The sequence below is a fragment of the Dipodomys merriami genome, unplaced genomic scaffold (genome assembly GCF_024711535.1).
Source record: "Dipodomys merriami isolate MVZ:Mamm:240054 unplaced genomic scaffold, mDipMer1.0.p SCAF_3221, whole genome shotgun sequence".
NCBI lineage: Eukaryota > Metazoa > Chordata > Mammalia > Rodentia > Heteromyidae > Dipodomys > Dipodomys merriami.
Genome location: NW_027204740.1, coordinates 1 through 19193, shown reverse-complemented (window position 1 = coordinate 19193; position 19193 = coordinate 1). Strand labels below are relative to the sequence as shown.

At 41.4% G+C, this 19193-nt stretch overlaps 1 long non-coding RNA gene across 1 annotated transcript; it reads left to right on the top strand.

Moving 5' to 3' along the window:
• Positions 1 to 17424: 17424 nt before the first annotated feature.
• Positions 17425 to 19146, top strand: LOC138841595 (uncharacterized). Its single transcript, XR_011376462.1, has 3 exons — positions 17425 to 17709; positions 18104 to 18193; positions 19001 to 19146. It is a non-coding gene; the product is annotated as an uncharacterized lncRNA (long non-coding RNA).
• Positions 19147 to 19193: the final 47 nt, after the last annotated feature.

Genomic DNA, 19193 nt, shown 5'->3' with positions numbered 1-19193 from the left:
CTTATGTGGTACTGAGGAATCAAACCCAGGGCCTCATGCATACAAGGCAAGCGCTCTACCCCTGAGCCACCTTCCCAGCCCCTAATATAATTTTTTTCCAAGTCTTTCCATTTCCTAACAAATGGGGCAGTGTCATTCTTTCTGATAGAAGCATAGAATTCCATTTTATATATAACACATTTTTTTGATCCATTCATCTACTGAGGGGCATCTCGTTGGTTCCATATATTACCTATGGTAAATAATGCTGTAATAAACATAGTTGGGCTGGTAGCATGGTCTTGTTTGTGATCATTTGAGTAAATGCCCAAAAGTGGGATTGCTGGGTCGTAGTGGAGCTCTTCGTGGAGTCTTTTGAGGAATCTCCATAGTACTTTCCAAAGTGGTTGAACAAGTTTACACTCCCACCAACTATGGAGTAGGATTCTCTTCTGTCCACATCCCCTCCAGCATCTGTTGGTATTAGAGGTCTTGATTATAGCCATTCTAAATGGGGTGACGTGGTATTTCAATGTTGCTTTGATTTGCATTTCTTCTATGGCTACAGAGGTTGAGCATTTCTTCATGTAGATTTTGACATTCTTTATGTGAAATACTTGGATTAAGATAAGTTTAAGAATTGAGAATTTGGGGATTTGAGGAAGTTAATGGTGGTACATATTCCATGTGTTTTGCTACTGCTAGCATGGCACATAACTTTCTGTAGAGAAATTATAGAAACATGACTGCGTAAAAGAAATGACTGAATTAGCTTTGGTTTTGCAACAAAGTGAATTTGAAAAAGACACCTTTGTTTTATGGAACTTCTTAGGTTTCAGAGTTGGGAATAAGATTTGGAACCTGTAAAATGTCTGATTTTATATCTTCAGCTGTCTTGAATGTGTTATCAACTTATTCAGATGTGTTGAAGTGTATATGACTGAATGATGGTAATTTTTTTTAATGTTTCTTTTAGGTAGATGAAGTTCCTGATGGAGCTGTAAAACTACCTACAAACTACCCATTTTCTTTTTTGGAACTCATGAGACGTAAGTCCTGTTAGCTTTTCGATGCAAATTAGAAGTTTCAGGATTGTGCATAAAATGAAAAAGTAGAAATTAATTTAAAGAGGAATAGGAAAGAAATACAAAACTTTAAAATTATGTTTGAACTTTAGAATAAATTTTCAAGCTACCTCTTTGTGTTGAGGAAGCACTATGTATGTTTTACTTTTAGATAGTAAAGGCACTGTAGGTTTAATTTTGATTGAAAGTTTAATTTTCTTAATCAGGGAAGGAAGCAAAAGAATGGTGGAAAGTTTGTATGGGAAGTTTTTACAGGACATTCAATATTTCTGTTCAGTAAAATTACATGGACTTTCTTCTCCCCCCCCCCATTCTGGGATTTGAATTCAGTGTCCTGTACTTGGTAGGCAGGTGCTCTACCATTGAGTCATGCCTCTGGCCCAACTAAGTGATTTCTTCTTTTTTTGTCAGATATGGGGCTTGAACTCTGGGCCTAAACTCTGTCCCTGTGCTCTTCAGCTCAAGGCTGGCATTCTACCGCTTAAGCCACAGTGCCACTTCCGGTTTTCTAGTGGTTTATTGGAGATAAGAGTCTCACGGAGTTTCCTGCCTGGGCTGGCTTTGAACCTCTATCCTCAGATCTCTGCGTCCTGAGTAGCTAGGATTACAGGCGTGAGCCACCAGTGCCTGGCCCAACTAAGTGATTTCCATAAGGATTATTTTATATTATGCTTTAGGCCTTAGGCTATATTGTACAAAATACGAGAAGATGAAATCTGGACAGTTCCTTTGAGTGTACTAGAGGCTTATGGGTAGTAGAGCCATTCTGATTTGTTCTACTGTCCCTAGTGGATATGGGCACAAACTGATTTGGTGAGACAATTTTAATTTTTCAAAAATTAGCTGAAAATTGAGCTGTTACTTTTATATGCATAAGATTTTCTGGGAGCTATCTCATGGGTTTCCAATGATTATATTTGTATATACCTATCATTTAGTAGCCTTCTAAGTACTATATAATTTGACTGGTTTTGAACTTAAAATAATTTCTGTAGCTTAGGCTTGCTTATTTGGGATGAAGAGAAACAAAGCTTGGTATTCCTCTTCTAATTATAATTATATTCCTAGAAATGGCTACAATGACAATGTCTGATTTAATGTTTCTTAGCAACCAGCTTTCAGTTATTAATGTGTATGTGTGGTACTGAGGTTTGAACTCAGCCTCTTGCTTACTAATCAATTATCCTTCAGCCCTTTTAAATTCTGGTTGTTTTTGGAAAGGGGGTTGTATTTTTGCCTCAGGCTAGTCTTGGACTACAGTCCTACCTGCCCCTCCAGTAACTAGGATTATAATCCTGTACCATTATCCTAGCTCTCACATAATTTTTTCAACAGTTATATTTTGCTGTGATAATATACACAAAATGTATACCACTAAGTTGATTTTAATAGGAATTTCATTAGATTTTAGCAGTTTCTTGTATTCATGATCATTCCATTCTCTTCAGTTCTAAACAACCACTAATCTACACGGTTGAATCACCATTTCTGGCCATTTCATGTTAGTGGTATTATAAAATACCACAAATTATTATTTTTTTGAAACTTAAAAAAATTGTCTTTAGTTGTACAAAGGGATTTCAATTCAAGAAATTGATAAATTTGTAAGTACAATGCATCTTTTTTGTGGGGGGCGCCTGAACTCTGGGCCTGGGTGCTCTCCCTCAGCTCTTCAGCTCAAGGCTAGCACTCTACCACTTGAGCCACAGTGCCACTTCGGTTTTTTTCTTTTTGATTATGTGGTGCTGAGGAGTTGAACCTAGGGCCTCATGCATGCAAGGCAAACGCTCTACCACTAAGCCACCTTCCCAGCCCCTAAAGAAACATTTCTTAGGGCTTATCCAAGACTTTCTGAGTCAGTCTGTGTGCTATGGAGTTCAACAATCTAACAAGCCTTGGGGATGATCCTGAGCCATACCAAATTTACAAATACTGTATTAAATGTAGCTGGCATTAGTTGAATTTTCTTTGGAGGGGAAGGGAGGCAGTTTGGGGCTTGAACTCAGGGCCTGGGCACTGTCCCTTAGCTTTTTTGTTTAAGACTAGCACCCTACAGTCACTAGAGCCACAGCGCTAATTCTTGCTTTTTTGTTTATGTGGTACTGAGGAATCAAACCTAAGGCATCATGGCATGCTAGGCACGCACTCTACCACTAAGCTACGTTCCCAGTCTCCAATTTTTTATTTTTGTAACTTTAAAAAATTCTTTCTGAGTGGTGGGGCTGGGAAGGTGGCTCAGAGTTCAGGCCCCATGACCAGACCTCCCCCCCAAAAAAAAAATTACTTCTGATTTCTCTGATTTTAAGAAATTTTGTAAAATATTTATATACGCGTATGTATATATATACACATTCTTACAGTTTTATAGGGCACTTGTGTAGACCATTGTTACTTCTTTTTTTTTTTAACAGTCTTGGAGATCCAATGAGATCCTAGTTCATACAAGGCAAGTGCTCCTTCAGTGAGCTAAAACCTCCAGCATTAGGTTACTATTTTAAATTTAAAAGTGACTATTCTTTCCCCAACATTAAAAAATGGAGAACTTTTATTTTCAATGCTGAAGATTTAACCTAGGGTCTTGAACTTGCTGAGCAGTGTTACCACTTGGAAGCATATGTAGCCCAAAGTCTGTATTTAAATCACAGCATTACACTGGGTACCTAAACTTATTAGGTATTACTTGGTTAATTAGGTATTAAGATGGTTAAGGGGGAAAATGAGGCTATTAATAATCAAGAAATTAATGCCTGGGAAGGTAGCTCAGTGGTAGAGTCCTTGCCTGCACGAGGCCCTGGGTTCCTCAGCACCACTTAAGCACCACATAAGCAAAAAAAGCTGGAAGTGGCACTGTGGTTCAAACGGTAGAACGCTACCCTTGAACTGAAGAGCTGAGGGACAACGCCCAGGCCCAGAGTTCAGGCCCATGACTGACCAAAATAAAGGAAATTAAGATATATTCAAATTTAAAAATACCTGCTTTAATAGCTAGGATATGGAAACAACCTAGATGCCCCACCACAGATGAATGGATCCAAAAATTCTGGTATCTATACACAATGGAATATTATGCAGCCATTAGAAATGACAAAATAATGGCATTTGCAGGGAAATGGATGGAGCTAGAAGGAATCATGTTGAGCGAGGTAAGCCAAGAAAGAAGAGACAAATGGTACATGGTCTCCCTGATAAGCGGATGCTAAATCCAAAACGTTAGGCGATATGACAAAACTAGCAGGGCTTAAGAAACAAAGAACTCCCACTCATCTGGTTGAACCACTACTAAATATCCCCATGCTGCTGATCACATATATGGTATATAACATATGAACACCGTTATATGTTACAGACTGTGATAGACAATTTGCTCCAGGAAAGTTAGAATGAACTTGTGACTTTAAATGAACATCATTATTCCACAATACTGTGAAATTCCAGAAATTATTTAATCACTTAATCAAAATTTAAAAAAAAAGAACCTTGGGTAAGGGAGGGAGGGGAGGATGGTAGGGGGAAAACAATGGAGGGGGTAACAATGTTCAAGAGGAAGTGTACTCAATACCTCACTCATGTAACTGTAACACTCTGTATAGTACCTTTACAATAATAATAATTTTAAAAAACCTGCTTTAAGCTGGGTGCCGGTGGCTCACACCTGTAATCCTAGCTACTCAGGAGGCTGAGATCTGAGAATCGTGGTTCAAAGCCAGCCCAGGCAGGCAAATCCGTGAAAATCTTTTTTTTGGGGGGGAGGGGGGTCAGGTAGTGGGGCCTGAACTCTGGGCTTGGGCGCTGTTCCTCAGCTCTTCAGCTCAAGGCTAGTGCCACATCGCTACTTCTGGCTTTTTTTCTTTTTGCTTATGTGGTGCTCAGGAATCAAACACATTGCCTCATGCATTGCAAGGCAAGTGCTCTACCACTGAGCCACCTTCCCAGCCCCAAGTCTGTGAAAATCTTATCTCCAATAAACCACCAAAAAACTGGAAGTGGCACTGTAGCTTAAGTGGTAGAGCTCTAGCCTTGAGTTGAAGAGCTGAGGGACAGCGCCCAAGCCTTGAGTTCAAGCCCCACGACCTCCCCCCTCCCCGAAAAAAAAATAAAACTACCTGTTTCATAAAAATTTAGGGGCATTTTTATTTCAAAGTATACTTTAATGTTTTTGATCTTCAGTGTTTTGTTTTGTTTTTTTTTTTGCTAGTCCTAGAGCTTGAACTGAGGGCCGGGGTGTTCTATTCAAGGTTAGCACTCTACCAGTTGAGCCACAGATTCATTTCTGGAGGTCAGAGTTTTATAGACTTGCCTGCTGGTCTGGCTTCAAATTGTGATCCTCAGCTCTCATCCTCTCAGCTTACTTAGTAACCAGGATTATAGGCAGGAGCCACTGGTGCCCAGCTATTATCATTGTTCTTTTAAGTATACCATTTACATTTGCAAAGTCAGTACCTCCCAAAAGCTTGGAGAGTAAAGTCATGGGTTGATGATGAATTTGCTTTGTAACACTTGACACAGGATTTAATACAAGTCGATTACAGCAGTCACATTTGCCTATTTTATGTGACTTTCAGCAAATTCCTTACATTTGTGTCCTTCTGAATTTGTAAAATAGGGATTTCATCTATCTTAGAACTTTAGGACACAGCTAAGGTGCTTTCATAAATAATTACTTAGACTAATGCTAAGTATGTGTTGAATAAAATGCCAGTAAGAATTGTATGGCTTTGAAAGGCTTGTTTTGGGAGCAATACTTGCTGGGATTTATAAATTAATAGTAACATTGCATATTTTTTTTGTAAGGCTGTTATTGTAGTGTTACTAAGTTTAGATCAGCTCAGTTTGAATTTTGCTAAGTAGTTTTGCTAATTGAGAGAATGTCTTCGAACTCTCCATACTCTTGAAAATTTAGTCATACTTTGCTGCTTTTATCTCTTATTAATGTTCAACTTTAGAAACTTAAAAAATACTATATAGTATATGTAGTGTATAGTATGCATATAATTTTTTTTTAATTTTTTATTGTGAAGATACTATACAGAGGGTTACAGTTACATGAGCAAGGGAGCAAGTACACTTCCTATTGAGCATTGCTACACCCTCCATTGTTTTCCCGCTAGCATCCCTTATCTCCCTACCTTCCCCGAGGTTCTTTTTTTTTTAATTGTGATTAAGTGATTACATAATTTCCCAAATTTCACAGTATTGTGGAATAATGATGCTCATTTAAAGTCACAAGTTCATTCTAACTTTCCTGGAGCAAATTGTCTATCGTGGTCTATAACATATAACGGTGTACACATATGCATATAATTTTTAATTACTGTAAATTTACAGAGATTTCATAGTTGTATTTTCATACATGCATATAATATACATTGTTGAAATTATGTTCATTTTTTTTGGGAGAGGGTTAGTTGTGGGACTTGAACTCTGGGCCTGGGCTCTGTCCCTTAGCTCTTCAACTCAAGGCTAGTGATCTGCCACTGGACCCACCATGTTACTCCAATTTTTTGCTGATTTATTGGAGATTAGAGTCTCAATAGACTTTCTGGCCTGGGCTGGCTTTGAACTGTAATCCTCAGATCTCAGCCTCCTGAGTATCTAGGATTACAGGCATAGCCACTGGCACCCAGCTTGTCCTTTCTCCTTCTGCTGGTCGTCTTTCCCCATCATTCTACCTTTTACTGTCATAGCATCTATTTATTTATTGAGCCAAGCCTGGGCCTTCACTCAGGGCTTGGGCACTGTCTCTGATTCTCTCTCTCTCTCTCTCTCTCTCTCTCTCTCTCTCTCTCTCTCTCTCTCTCTCTCTCTCTCTCTCTCTCTCTCTCTCTCTCTTTTTGCTCATGGCTTGTACTTTACCGTTTGAGCTGTAGTTCCACTTTGGAATTTTTGGCAGTTAAAAGTCTCATGATCCTCAGCTCTTACCTTCCCAACATGTTAGGATTACAGGTATGAATCACTCCTGCCTGACTTGTTATAAAATTTTAGTAAACATCCTTTTTAAGATTTGTTTCATATTTTGTGATTTTATAATAGGTAAATGAAGCAGCAAGTTAGAGTTGATAAGTTGAAAATGAAACGTTTTGTTTAGAAAATACTACTTAATAAATATAAATGACTTGATCTTGATGTCCTTGTGTCTGATAGGCCTTCATATTTTGATTATGGCCCCTTTGGTTTGACTTAAAAGTTCTAAGTTTGGGCTGGGAAGATGGCTCAGTGATAGAGTGCTTGCCTTGCATGCCTGAGGCCCTAGGTTCGATTCCCTAGTACCACATAAGCAAAAAGAAAAAAGCCGGAAGTGGCGCTATGGCTCAAGTGCAGCGCCCAGGCTCAGAGTTCAGGCCCTATGACTGGAGCCCCCCCCCCAAAAAAAAAAACGTTCTAAGTTTGTGGTGACTTTGTATGGGCTTTCTTATGGGCATCCATACTGTTTAGTAAAAAGGTAAAATCAGATACATAACTGCTTTTCTATATATTTGCAAAAGAACTTCAATCCACATAAGTTTACTGTTAGATTTGGAATTTACTGCTTAATTTTCTCATTGCTTTTAAAAAGCAAATAATAAAAGGAAAGTTCTAAAGAGAAAGAATAATATTTTTATATTTTAGAATTTCTAAACCTGTTGTGTTCTGATTTTTTTTCCTCTGAACTTTCACAATTTTCCTTCCTTCATTCCTTCCTTTCTCTCTCCCTTTCCTCTCTCCCTCCCCTCTCTTCTTTCCTTCTTCCCTTTCCTCCCTTCTTTCCTCCCTTTAATCTCTTTCTCGAGCTGGTACCAGTACTTGAACTCAGGGCCTAGGCATTTTCCTTTAGTGTTTTTGTTTTTGGTGCAAGGCTGGTGCTCTTATACTTGAGCCACAGTTTCACTTCTGCCTTTTTGATAGTTAATTGTAGATAAGTGTTTCATGGCCTTTTCTGCTTGAGCTGGGTTCTAACCATGAACCTCAGATCTCAGCCTCCTGAATAGCTAAATTACAGGTGTGATCCATGGGTTCTTGGCTTCACAATTTTTTTGTATTTGTTATGAAAATGTAATTAGATTATGTCCTATTTCCATTTTGCATATAAAACACTTTTTGTAGGCCATTTGAAAATGGAACATTTCTAAGAGAAAACCATAGCCACAGCCACCATAAGGTGTTCCTTGGTAACTAGCGGTGCGGTCTCTAGGCTAATTTATGTACTATTCAGGAATCTTAGGGGATTGTATCCCCATGGAGAGTTATTTTGTTCATCAGCTTTGTTTTTGACTTATCAGTCTTGAGCATATTCTTTACCCCACCTATACTTCGAATTGATTGTGAAGATCAAACATTGAGCAGTATATTTACTGTTACAATATTTATTTTATTTTTTTGTGTGTGCTGATGCTGAATATTGAATTCAAGGTCTTATACTCTTGCTTGGCTTTTTCAGTGGCCTGGTGTGTGCTACTACTTGAGCTACATCTGCACTTCCAGGATTTTTCTCGTTAATCGGAGAGTCCCTTGGACTTTTCTCCCTGGCTGGCTTCAAATCAACATCAGACTGAGCCTCCTGAGTAGCTAGATTACAGGCATGAGCCACTGGTCCCAGACTTTTAAAATATTGCAGCCTCCTGGCTACTTAGGAGAACTGAGATCTGAGTATCTTGGTTTGAAGCCCAAAGAAAAGTGCTTGGGAATCCCAATTAACCATCAGAAAAGCAGATTGGAGTGTGTGACTCAAGTGATGGAACACCAGCTGTGAGCAGAAAAAAGACAGCAAGAGTATGAAGCCTTGCCTTGAGTTCAAGCCCTCACTATTGACACAGAAAAAGTGCTCAAACAATAGATTGATAGGTCCATTTAGCAAAATGTATTAAATAATTACTGACATGAAAATGTGTTCATATTTAATTAGAAGTATATAATGATGTTTAAATTAGGTACTTTCTGTTTTTTCACAGTACTAGAGTTTGAGCTTGAGCTTTGAGGCATTGAGCCTGGTTCGTTTGCTTGGCTGGTTCTCTACCACTTGAACCATGCTTCCAGATCATCTCTGCTGGTTATTCAGACTTGGTGATTTTTTTTCTCCCCAGCCTGGCTTTGTCCAGTTTGGGGGAGAAGTTTTTTTTTTTTTTTTTTTTTTTTTTTTTGTCGTTCGTGGGGCTTGAACTCTGGGCCTGAAAAGCCTGTTCAATTAAACTGAATGAGACCAGGTGCTGGTGATTCCTGCCTCTAATAGCCACATGAGGCTGAGATCTGAGAATTGAGGTTCTTAGCCAGTCTGGGCAGAAAAGTTCACGAGAATCCCATTTTCAGTAAACAGTGGAGCTATGCCTCAAGTGGTCTAAAGCTGTAGCATTGGGCACAAAAGTTCAGGGACAGTGCCCAGGCTCTGAGTTCAAGGCCCAGGATCTGTACCAAAAAAAAAGTTCATGTAAATGAGTTGGTGTTATGGATCTAGGAACTCATTACTGAATTAATAAAGTATATCAGATTGACATGTAGTTCTGTGGTTTAGTGCTTGACTTGTTTCTGTGAGACCTGGATGCAATCCTTAGTACTGTAAACGAAAAAAAAAACAGTAGTATTTGGAATAAAATATAGCCTACTTTATCCCTACCTCTAAACAGAAAACATTTATTGTTCTGCAAAGAAATGGAACCTAAAAATATTTTAGAAGCCAGGTGGCTGGTGTTTCACACCTATACTCCTAGCTATTCAGCCTGAGATATGAGGATCAAATTTCTAAGACAGCCTGGAAGAAAAGTCTGTGTGGCTCTCTTGTGTTCCAAGCTGGAAGTGGAACTATGGCTGTAGTAGAGTGACTGTAGCCTTAAGTAAAAAAGCTAAGCAATAGTGGGAGGCTCTGACTTCAAGCCCAAATATCTGTATACATACTCCCCCCAAAAAGACTTTTCCAACATTTGTTCTGCCAGTACTTAGAGCCTTCTCATGTGTTGGTAAGATTGTGTTCATTGAAATGAATTCATCAGACTTAATATCCTTGTCTTCCCTTTAATTTGTATTTTATGAAATGCATCATATAATAGTGTTATTTTAGTAATGCACTATGTATATATTTATTTGAGGTTGCATTGCACTTATTATCTTCTTCTGTTTTAGTGCTTTTTTAGGACCAAAGGATATATTTCCTTACTCAGAAAATAAGGAAAAGTATGGCAAACCAAATAAATAAAAAGGCTTCAATGAAGGCTTATGGGAGATAGATAACAATCCAAAAGTGAAATTTTCAAGTGTACAGGTGAGTCATTGGATACCCACTTAGTTTAGTATTATTTATTCAGTCTTGGAGGAAAAAATATCATCATAGGTAGAGGAAAATAAGATGGCATTTAAGACTCTTAGTAATTTTGGATTAAATTGTGTTCTTATTTATGGAATAAACTTTGACTTTTTATGTCTAGATGAACTACTGAAATTATTATACTGCTAATGAGACCTCAGAAAACTGAGAAATGCTTGGTTATTTACTCCTAAGAATAAAGTTTAATATATTAGATTTAAAGCCATATATACTGTCTTTTTTTTCTTTATTTATTTATTTTTTGTCAGTTGTGGGACTTGAACTCTGGGTCTGTGCACCATCCCTGAGCTCTTCAGCTTAACGCTAGAGCTCTACCACTTGAGCCACAGCACCACTTCCAGTTTTCTGGTAGTTAATTGGTGATAGAGTGTCAGGGACTTCCCTTGCCCAGGCTGGCTTTGAATCTCGATCCTCAGATCTCAGCCTCTTGAGTAGCTAGGATTACAGGCGTGAGCCACCAGTGCCTGGCTTCTACTATATTAGCTCTCAGACATTTCCATACATGCATACAAATCGTTGAAAATAAGTTTTATTCTATTTTCATACATGTGTAAAGTACTTAATTTGCCCTCTCCTTGTCCCTCTTCCCTCCTGCTAGTACCTGATCACCCAGAAGAGCCTATATTACTTTCCTATCATTCATTTTTTAAGTGTGTATTACACAAAGGAATTTTGCCATGTTATTTCACATATATACATATATGCTATGTTCAGTTCAAGATATTTTTTTGGAGGGGTCAGTTGTGGGGCTTGAACTCTGGGCTTGGGTGCTGTCTCTGCGCTCTTCAGCTCAAGGTGACAGACCGGGGGGTTGTGTGTGTGTGTGTGTGGTGTGTGGTGAGTGTGCGAGTGTGAGTGTGGGTGATGGGTGGTATGTGTGAGCGTGAGTGGTGTGTGTGTGATGTGATTGAGTGTGTGTGTGGTGTGTGTGGTATGATTGAGTGACTGAGCATGTGTGGTGTGTGTGTGGTGTGGTATGAGTGTGAGCATGTGGTGTGAGTGTGGTGTATGTGGTGTGAGTGGTGTGATTGTGAGCAAGCATGTGTGGTGTGTGTGATTGAGTGTGAGTGTGGTGTGTGTGGTGTGATTAAGTGAGTGAGCATGTAGTGTGTGGTACTTTTGGTGTGTGGTGAGTGTGAGTGTGAGTAGTGTGGTATGACTGTGTGGTGTGAGTTTGGTATGACTGAGTGTGGTGTGAGTGCTGTAGGTGTGGTGTGGTGTGATCGTGTGTGGTGTATGTGAGTGAGCATGTATGGTGTGTGGTGTGTGGTGTATGAGCATGTGTGGTGTGTGGGTGGTGTGATTTGAGTGAGCGTGTGTAGTGTGATTGTGAGTGTGAACATATGTGGTGTGAGTAAAATGGGTGGTGTGATTGAGTGTTAGCATGTGTGGTGTGTGGTGTGAGTGGTGTATGGTGTGTGAGTGAGCGTGTGTGTGGTGTAATTGACTGTGAGCGTGTGGTGTGTGTGGTGTGATTGAATGAGCGTGTGTGGTGTGTGTGGTGTGTGGAGTGTGACCGTGTGTGGTGTGTGTGATTGTGTGTGTGGTGTTAGTGTGAGTCATTCCATTGTCCTAGGTGCTGGGTGTGAATGTTGCCTTATGCTCCGGGCCGCTCTTCCGTGGCTCTTCAGGGAGCAGAGCACAGAGCTTGTGGGTCACCTGCTGCTCTGCGCGGGGCCAGGGTCGTAGGGTCGCTGGGTCAGGGGGATCAGTGGGGCCAGCCGGGCTGAGGGTTGGCAGGCCCAGCCTGGCCTTGGCTCCCACCCTGACTGCACCCAACGCCCACCACTCCGTGGTCCCCGCGGTCCTGGAGGCAGAGGTTGGAGGCTCTCAGTTGGAGGCAGTCTGGACCAACTTCACCCTCATCTCAGAGAGACTGGTGAGGAGGGCACCTGGCACAGCAGGGAGGCTGGGTGGGGCCCTGTGCCTGGTGGGGGAGCTGCCTGGCCAGGCTCTGGGCCCGCCCGCCCCCCTGGACAGGGCAGCAGGTGCTGCTCCGCAGGTGGCCACTTGAGGGCGCTGTCTCCCCGGCCTGCAGAGCCGACAGAGGCCTTGTGCAGCCAGGATCCCATTAGTGGTGGAGGGGTGTCTGGTCCAGCGGGAGGGCGGCCCAGGTCAGGGGGTGACTGGCCAGCCGGGAGTGGGGAGGCCCACACGGTGGGGATGGAAGGGTGCGGTGGGAGCCGTGGGGGGTGTAGTGGGGGCGAGGTGTAGGGGGAGGTTCTGGGTGCAGCATGGGAGTTCTGCCCCTGATGACTTTCTTCTCTGCATAGCACCTGATGCCTGGCATTTCCTCAAATCATCTTCACAACACATAGGAGGTGGGCACCTCTGCAGCCCTATCTTTTTACACAAGAAGTTAAGTAATTCAGCATCAGGTAATCACGTGAACTGGCATTGACTTCAGGTCTGCCAGAGTTGGAGAACTTCGTCTCTTTGTTCCAAAGGAAATTGGACTATCTGTCTCCAGAATGTGGCTTTGCTCTGTTAAATGGCCCCAGGACTGGGAAGGTGGCTCAGTGGTAGAGCGCTTGCCTTGCATGCCTGAGGCCCTGGGTTCGATTCCTCAGCAACACATAAGCAAAAAGAAAAAAGCCGGAAGTGGCTCTGTGGCTCAAGTGATAGAGTGCTAGCCTTGAGCTGAAGGGCTGAGGGACAGCACCCAGGCCCAGAGTTCAGGCCCCATGACTGGACCCCCCCAAAAAAATCACCCCAATAAAAGCTGTTGTCTTCACTTGAAAGGTTGGGGAATCAGGAGATACTTTAGGTGGGGCATAAAAGCCTGTGCAAACATAAAAGATCATCATTCTATTGTTGATATATATCCTAGTAAGGACATTTTAAATGCAATGCAAACATAACACAGATTCCCTGCTGATGTTTCTAACTTAGTAATTTGTGAGTTCGACTTCTGAGCAGATCTTCATTGAGACACTTGAGTCATAGAGAAAAAATAACACTTGGCTTTGGAGTTCATCAACTTGGAAATTTTTTTTATATTTTTTTATTGTGAAAATACTGTACAGAGGGGTTACAATTACATGGGCAAGATAATGGGTACATTTATCATCAAGCATTGTAGCCTCCTCCTTTGTTTCCCCTTCCCATCCCTTCACATCCCCCCTTCCCCCAATCCTCCCCTCCCCCTCCCCACCGAAGTTGTAAAGTTCGTTTTCGACATGACAACTTGTACTTCTCATTGTCGCAATGGGTCCACCTGTATCCTCGTTTAAATGACTTGTTTTTCCCTTTCCCCTCCACAAATTATACCGACATCAAATACAGTGAAAGTAGGGGTTATAAAATGGGGGAGGGACATACAAAGCAACAAAGAAATAATCTTATAAATGCGTTAGAAACCATCGCATGAAAGAAAACATTTGAATACATATCTTAGGGTTTATTTCCCAAACATTACCTCATCTGACTTTTTCTGCTTGACTCAGACATATACTAGATATTGCAAATAAGGGGAACCATGGGACCTATGTTTCTTTGGGCTTGGCTTACTTCACTTAATATAATTTTCAACTTGGAAATTTTCTTATTTTACTTTGTGAAGACAAGGCCTTACACACATGGAAATGAGAAACTAATTCGTAAGTGTACAATTAAACAGACACAGTTTGTATGCAAGTGTACACAGATGTATTAACTGAAGTATGGTATTTGCAGGGGAGAATTCGGATGGTAAAATTCCCCAGGAAAACAAACTCATAGTCCAATGAAATGAATACCAGGAAACTGGCACTTTAAAGGTATGAGTAGGTCAAGGGGAGGGAGGGTGGATGAACGAAGAGAGGAAGGCAACCATAATACTTAACATGTATCCTGTGAAACCAAGAATTGAGAACAGGGCTGGTTTTGGGAGAGTTGGGAGAGAATGATGAAGGGGTGGCATGATCAAGGTGCATTGTATTTATAAACTGATGTGTGCCACCACTGATAACAAAACCACAATATAAAAGGGGCAGCGAACACTGGGAGACATTGGCATAGGTGAGAATTACCTGCCTGACCACTGATAGAACCACACAGGCACTTCAATGGGGAAAGCCATTTCACAGAAATCATCTCAGGGAGACAGTGAATGTTTTGTCTTTATGAGGTATGCAATATTTGGATGTCATAGAAAGGAAGGATTCGAGGCACGAGCAGGGGTGGTGGGGGAGGAATATGCCCGGTCCCTTCCTGTGCTGGTGAGGTGCAGTGGGACAGTAGGGTTGCGGTGGAGGCGTGGGGAGAGGAGGCTAGAGGAGACCTTGAATGTCACATTGAGGACGGGTTTTGTGCTGCAGCAGCAGAGGACTGTCAGGAGCACAGAGGGAAGATTTCCTCGGTGGTGTTGTGGAGGCAGAGACAGGAACCATAATACTAATTAGGCGTTCATTGCTAATACGCTCATAGGAGTGGTGGCCAAGAGTAGGATGTGAGAGATGTGGAAAGTCAGTATGAAAGCACAGCTGAGTTACTCAAAGACAAATTTCCAAGTGGGTAATGAGAAAAGGAGAAACTCTCTGACACAAAAATAGAACAAGGTGAAGGAATTTGGTGGGGGCAGGTGGTTAAGAAGGTGCCTATTTTGAGATAACAAACTTGCTTCTGGATGTAATGAGTTTTGATGTGCTGTTAGAATGTGACGTGTAGATGTCCACATATAAAATTGCCAAGTGCAGATATCTGAATTCTGATGATGTGAAGCCCTGGAGTGCCAACGTGAACCGTGAAACCAAGAGCTTCTGAAAAATTCAGGCCCCAAACGCTTTGAGATGTCAAACCTCAACCCGTCACTAAATTATTCACATTTGATTTTGTTCTCATAATGAACAGAGCAAAGAATCCGTTTTTTTCTCACAGATTTTTTTTTGAAGTTGGCAAAAATAATGTATTTTAAAGAAGTCATCAATGATCACTGAACTTACTTGGTAGATTCTTTTTTTCTTTTTGGTGAGGAATGACTCACATACTAGAAAGTATAAAATCCAATGGCAAATATACACATGAGTCCCCCTATACGTACCACTCCCATCAGGAAATGGAACGCTTCCAGCACTCCAAAAAGTGCCTCATAAGTTAAGGTCTCTCCAAGCTGCTACCTTCCAGAATGACTACCACTTTGAACAATATCCACTTAAGTTATTTTTATGCCTACAGCTCTGTATGAATTGAATCATACAATGATATATCACATACTATATATGATCTTGTATCTGTGATAATATATATCTTTCTTTGGTTAAGATGCATTTTTCTAGTATAGTTCATGGAAACAAATCTGGAGACGTGGATGTAATTTACACTTATTGAGGAACCATGCCACCCTAGTACACCAGGCCATCGGCCGCACATAGGGACTTTGTCTGCATTGGTGTACACACACACACACACACACCACACAGACAGGCTGAAGCACACACACACACACACACACACACACACACCCCACACAGACATAGGCTGAAGGCCCCTAGATGAGGTCATGGCAGACTCAGGCACTGGTTATGGCCCAGGTTTTACCCTCTTTTCTCAAGAGTGGGGGGAAGACTCTTACAACTCTCATGTGATCGTCTTAGGTCAAATGAATATTTTTATTTTACCCCCACTCTTGGTGTAGGGACAGGAAAGTTGTTTAGCCTTTGCAAACTGATTTTTTATCTAAGTGCTGAAAAGTTAGTTTGCTCTTATAATAGCATAAATAAACACTCTTGGAGCGAGAGCTCAGTTTTATTCTTCCCTCTTCAGCAAAGCATTATAAACAAAATCACCTCCATTCTAAACACAGAAACCTAGAATTACAGGAAGGACATCTCATTTATTTAATAGTGGTAAGGAAAATAGTTTATGGAACAAGGACCAAGGACCTTAGATAAGGGGACTAGAGCCACAGCTTCCTGCAGCTGTGCAATGAGTTACAGGCAGGGAGGGAGAGGTGGAGGCCTTGCTATTATGTGCACAGAAACACCTTTCAGTAATCCAGGAGCTCAGGGCTGCCCAGCATGCTTTGTATTAGAGGCTGGGGACAGCATATTTCTTTGTATCCTTAGAGTTTCTGTTGCCTTCTGAAACTGATACAACACAAATTGTTTGTGTGTGCGTGTATGTATGAAAGAGGAAGCACTTTAGTTCAAATGAGCACTTAATATTCGTAATTTGATCTAATTTTAATAAATTATATATGGGAAATACTGAATAGGCCACAAAATATTTTATTATTACTATTTTTTAAAATAAAATGTTTTTCTCCATTTCTTCTGTCCCACCTTCAATTTTTTGTTGCTTTTTTTTTCTTATGAGCAAGAATTATATCTGCTCAGATTCTCAAAAATTAATCTGCTTTAAAATGTTGAGAACATCAGGTCTCCTGTCAGTAAGCAGACAGGAGAAGTTAGGGAGAAGAGCATTGTTTGGAAAAGAAAACTTAGTCATCCTGTCACCTGAATGCATATTTGTGTACTGCTTAGATATTGCTGCTCCAAGTGATTCTGAACAGCTCTTCAAAGGGTGCATTGGTATGTGACATTTCAGAGGGAGATGAAGCTTCAGTCCACAAAAGGACATATATTAATTGGGGATTTTACTTTATTTTGGCACAGAGTTTTTAAAAAAAAAATCACCTGGATGGATTTTAAGATATAGACAACGTTTCAGATCTGGTTTTGGAAGCCTGATTGAGAAAGTTCTTTCTCCCCAGCATTTAGGACAGCATGTTCTCTCTAAAGAAAGCTGTCTATTTTTCTTTTCTTTGATGGACCTTCAGTTTAGAACAGACACAAAGCTGGGAACACAACCCAAGGCAGAAAAAATTCACTCCTATGTACTGTTGGTCAGGTTGACTGTAGGACACAAAGGTTATGGATCGGTGGTGGAGCCTTGTCCCTGCGTGAGCATGTTTTCTGGACTTTGGCTGGAGCTGAATTACTGACTTCTGAAAGGAGGGATGGGTCTGGGTTTCTAGCGGGAACAGCCAATGGGAAGGAAGTAATATTCATTAAGAGTGTCTCAGGCAGGCCACACCGGTAAGGCATGCTGTTAACACACCCTCCTGCACACTGTTCGCCTGTGTTTGAAACCCTTCCAGGATACTGGGGTTACGTTTTTATTCCAACCAGGAAGAATACATGATTGGATTCTTCTTTTTATCCCTTCCTTCCTTCCTTCCTCGCTTCCCTCCCTCCCTCCCTCCCTCACCCATCTCCCCCTCCCCCTGCTGCCCTCCTCTGGAGCTCTTCTTTCCAGCAGGAGCTTGAGAATAAGATTATTATCCAATCAACTCAACAGCAGCCCATGTCAGTGTCCACATGTGCATCTGAGACGAGAAGAGATTCATTTGTGACCTGGAAACTGAAGTCTGCTTAGGTCTGTAAATATGAATAAAGCCCATTCTCCTTAATGATGAAGGTAATCTCCAGTAATTTAATTGTCTTTCTTAACTAGTGGGGATAACCCATTTCTCTCCACCCCCCCCTCCTCTCACACAAAAACTATGCTTCTCATAGAGTGATCTTTACAAACACAGGGGAAATATGTCTTTTGGTTAATTGCATTTGAAAGAGCTTCCCCCCCCCCTTTTTTTCTTTTTTGTATGAGAGACTCTTCTTTCTCCACCACAAATTATGTGTTTTTCTAATACATATTGTGGTGAGCTGCTTGGGCTCTTATGGGCTAACTGTGGAAGTGGTTGGTGTGTGTGGGATGTACTCCTGGCTTGGGTTAGCTTTGGTGAAAGTTGCTGCTTTGGTTGCTGCTACAGATGAAAGGCAGTTTCTTTCTGTTGCCGTTGTTTGTGGAACTTTGGTGGACCTGGAGTGGATTGTGAGACCCCCCTGCCAGCCCATCCCCTGTGAGCACAGAGCCGTTGTCTCTTTCCATGTGTCATGTGCATTTTCCAAAACATTCAGCCGTGCCTCTAAGAAAGAAGTACAGCTTCTTAAGATGGCCTAGGAATGGAGCTGTTTTCTTTTCAATATGGTTTTGGAAAGAAATTATAGATGGAAGGTAGAAATCAAGTTGTACAGAAGGACTTAAGTGTAAGCCAGGAATGCAAAGATTAGACTCACTGGTTTAGTTAGGGCAAATAACTTCACTTTGAATTATTTTCTTCTTTTGAGCGAAAAAAAAAGTAGATCTGTGTTGAAAGCAGTGTCTGAGGAGACCAGCTTATAACACACAGCAATTGCAGAGACAAGTTAGGTGACACCAAGAACAAGTGTGTCTAGGCAGTCCCTTTAAAAATACCCCAACCGAGGTTATGAAACCACACAGCTTCTTTGAGGAATAACGCATCCAGGGCTAAAGCAGCCTAATTTTATTCAAGGATTTGAAGAGTAAAAAGGGATTTGGTTCTTTAAAAAAGGGAAAAAAGAACAGCCGAGTGAGGATTATTGATCAGTGAGGGATTAAACATTTGCTGGAATACAAAGCATCAGGAATTATCAACATGGACATCACAGTGGCCGGCCATTCAGCACTTGGAAATGCAAACAGCCCAGTTTCCCACTGATCCAATGGCAGCAGCCTGGAGCTCTTGATTCCCTGTGTGTCCACCTTTGTACTCCCTGCCCCTGGACAGGGATGAGGAGATGGGTTAGGGGTGAAAGGAAACTAATCTTGCTCTTTTAACTTCTGTCTGTCTGTCCCTCTTGAGCAGGCCAAGCAGAGACCAGAGAGGGAAAGCACTGGGGAGCCTAGGAGAGGTCCTGAGGTCCAGAGAGGATCAGGAGATCTATCGGGAAACCTCAACTACCACTTCCTCCTGTTGCCAGGGCTGTGGTCCTGTCTGCTTGCCGGCCCGCACCTGCCTCTGTGGTTCACAAGGAAAAGGCATTTGGCACTTGTACAGC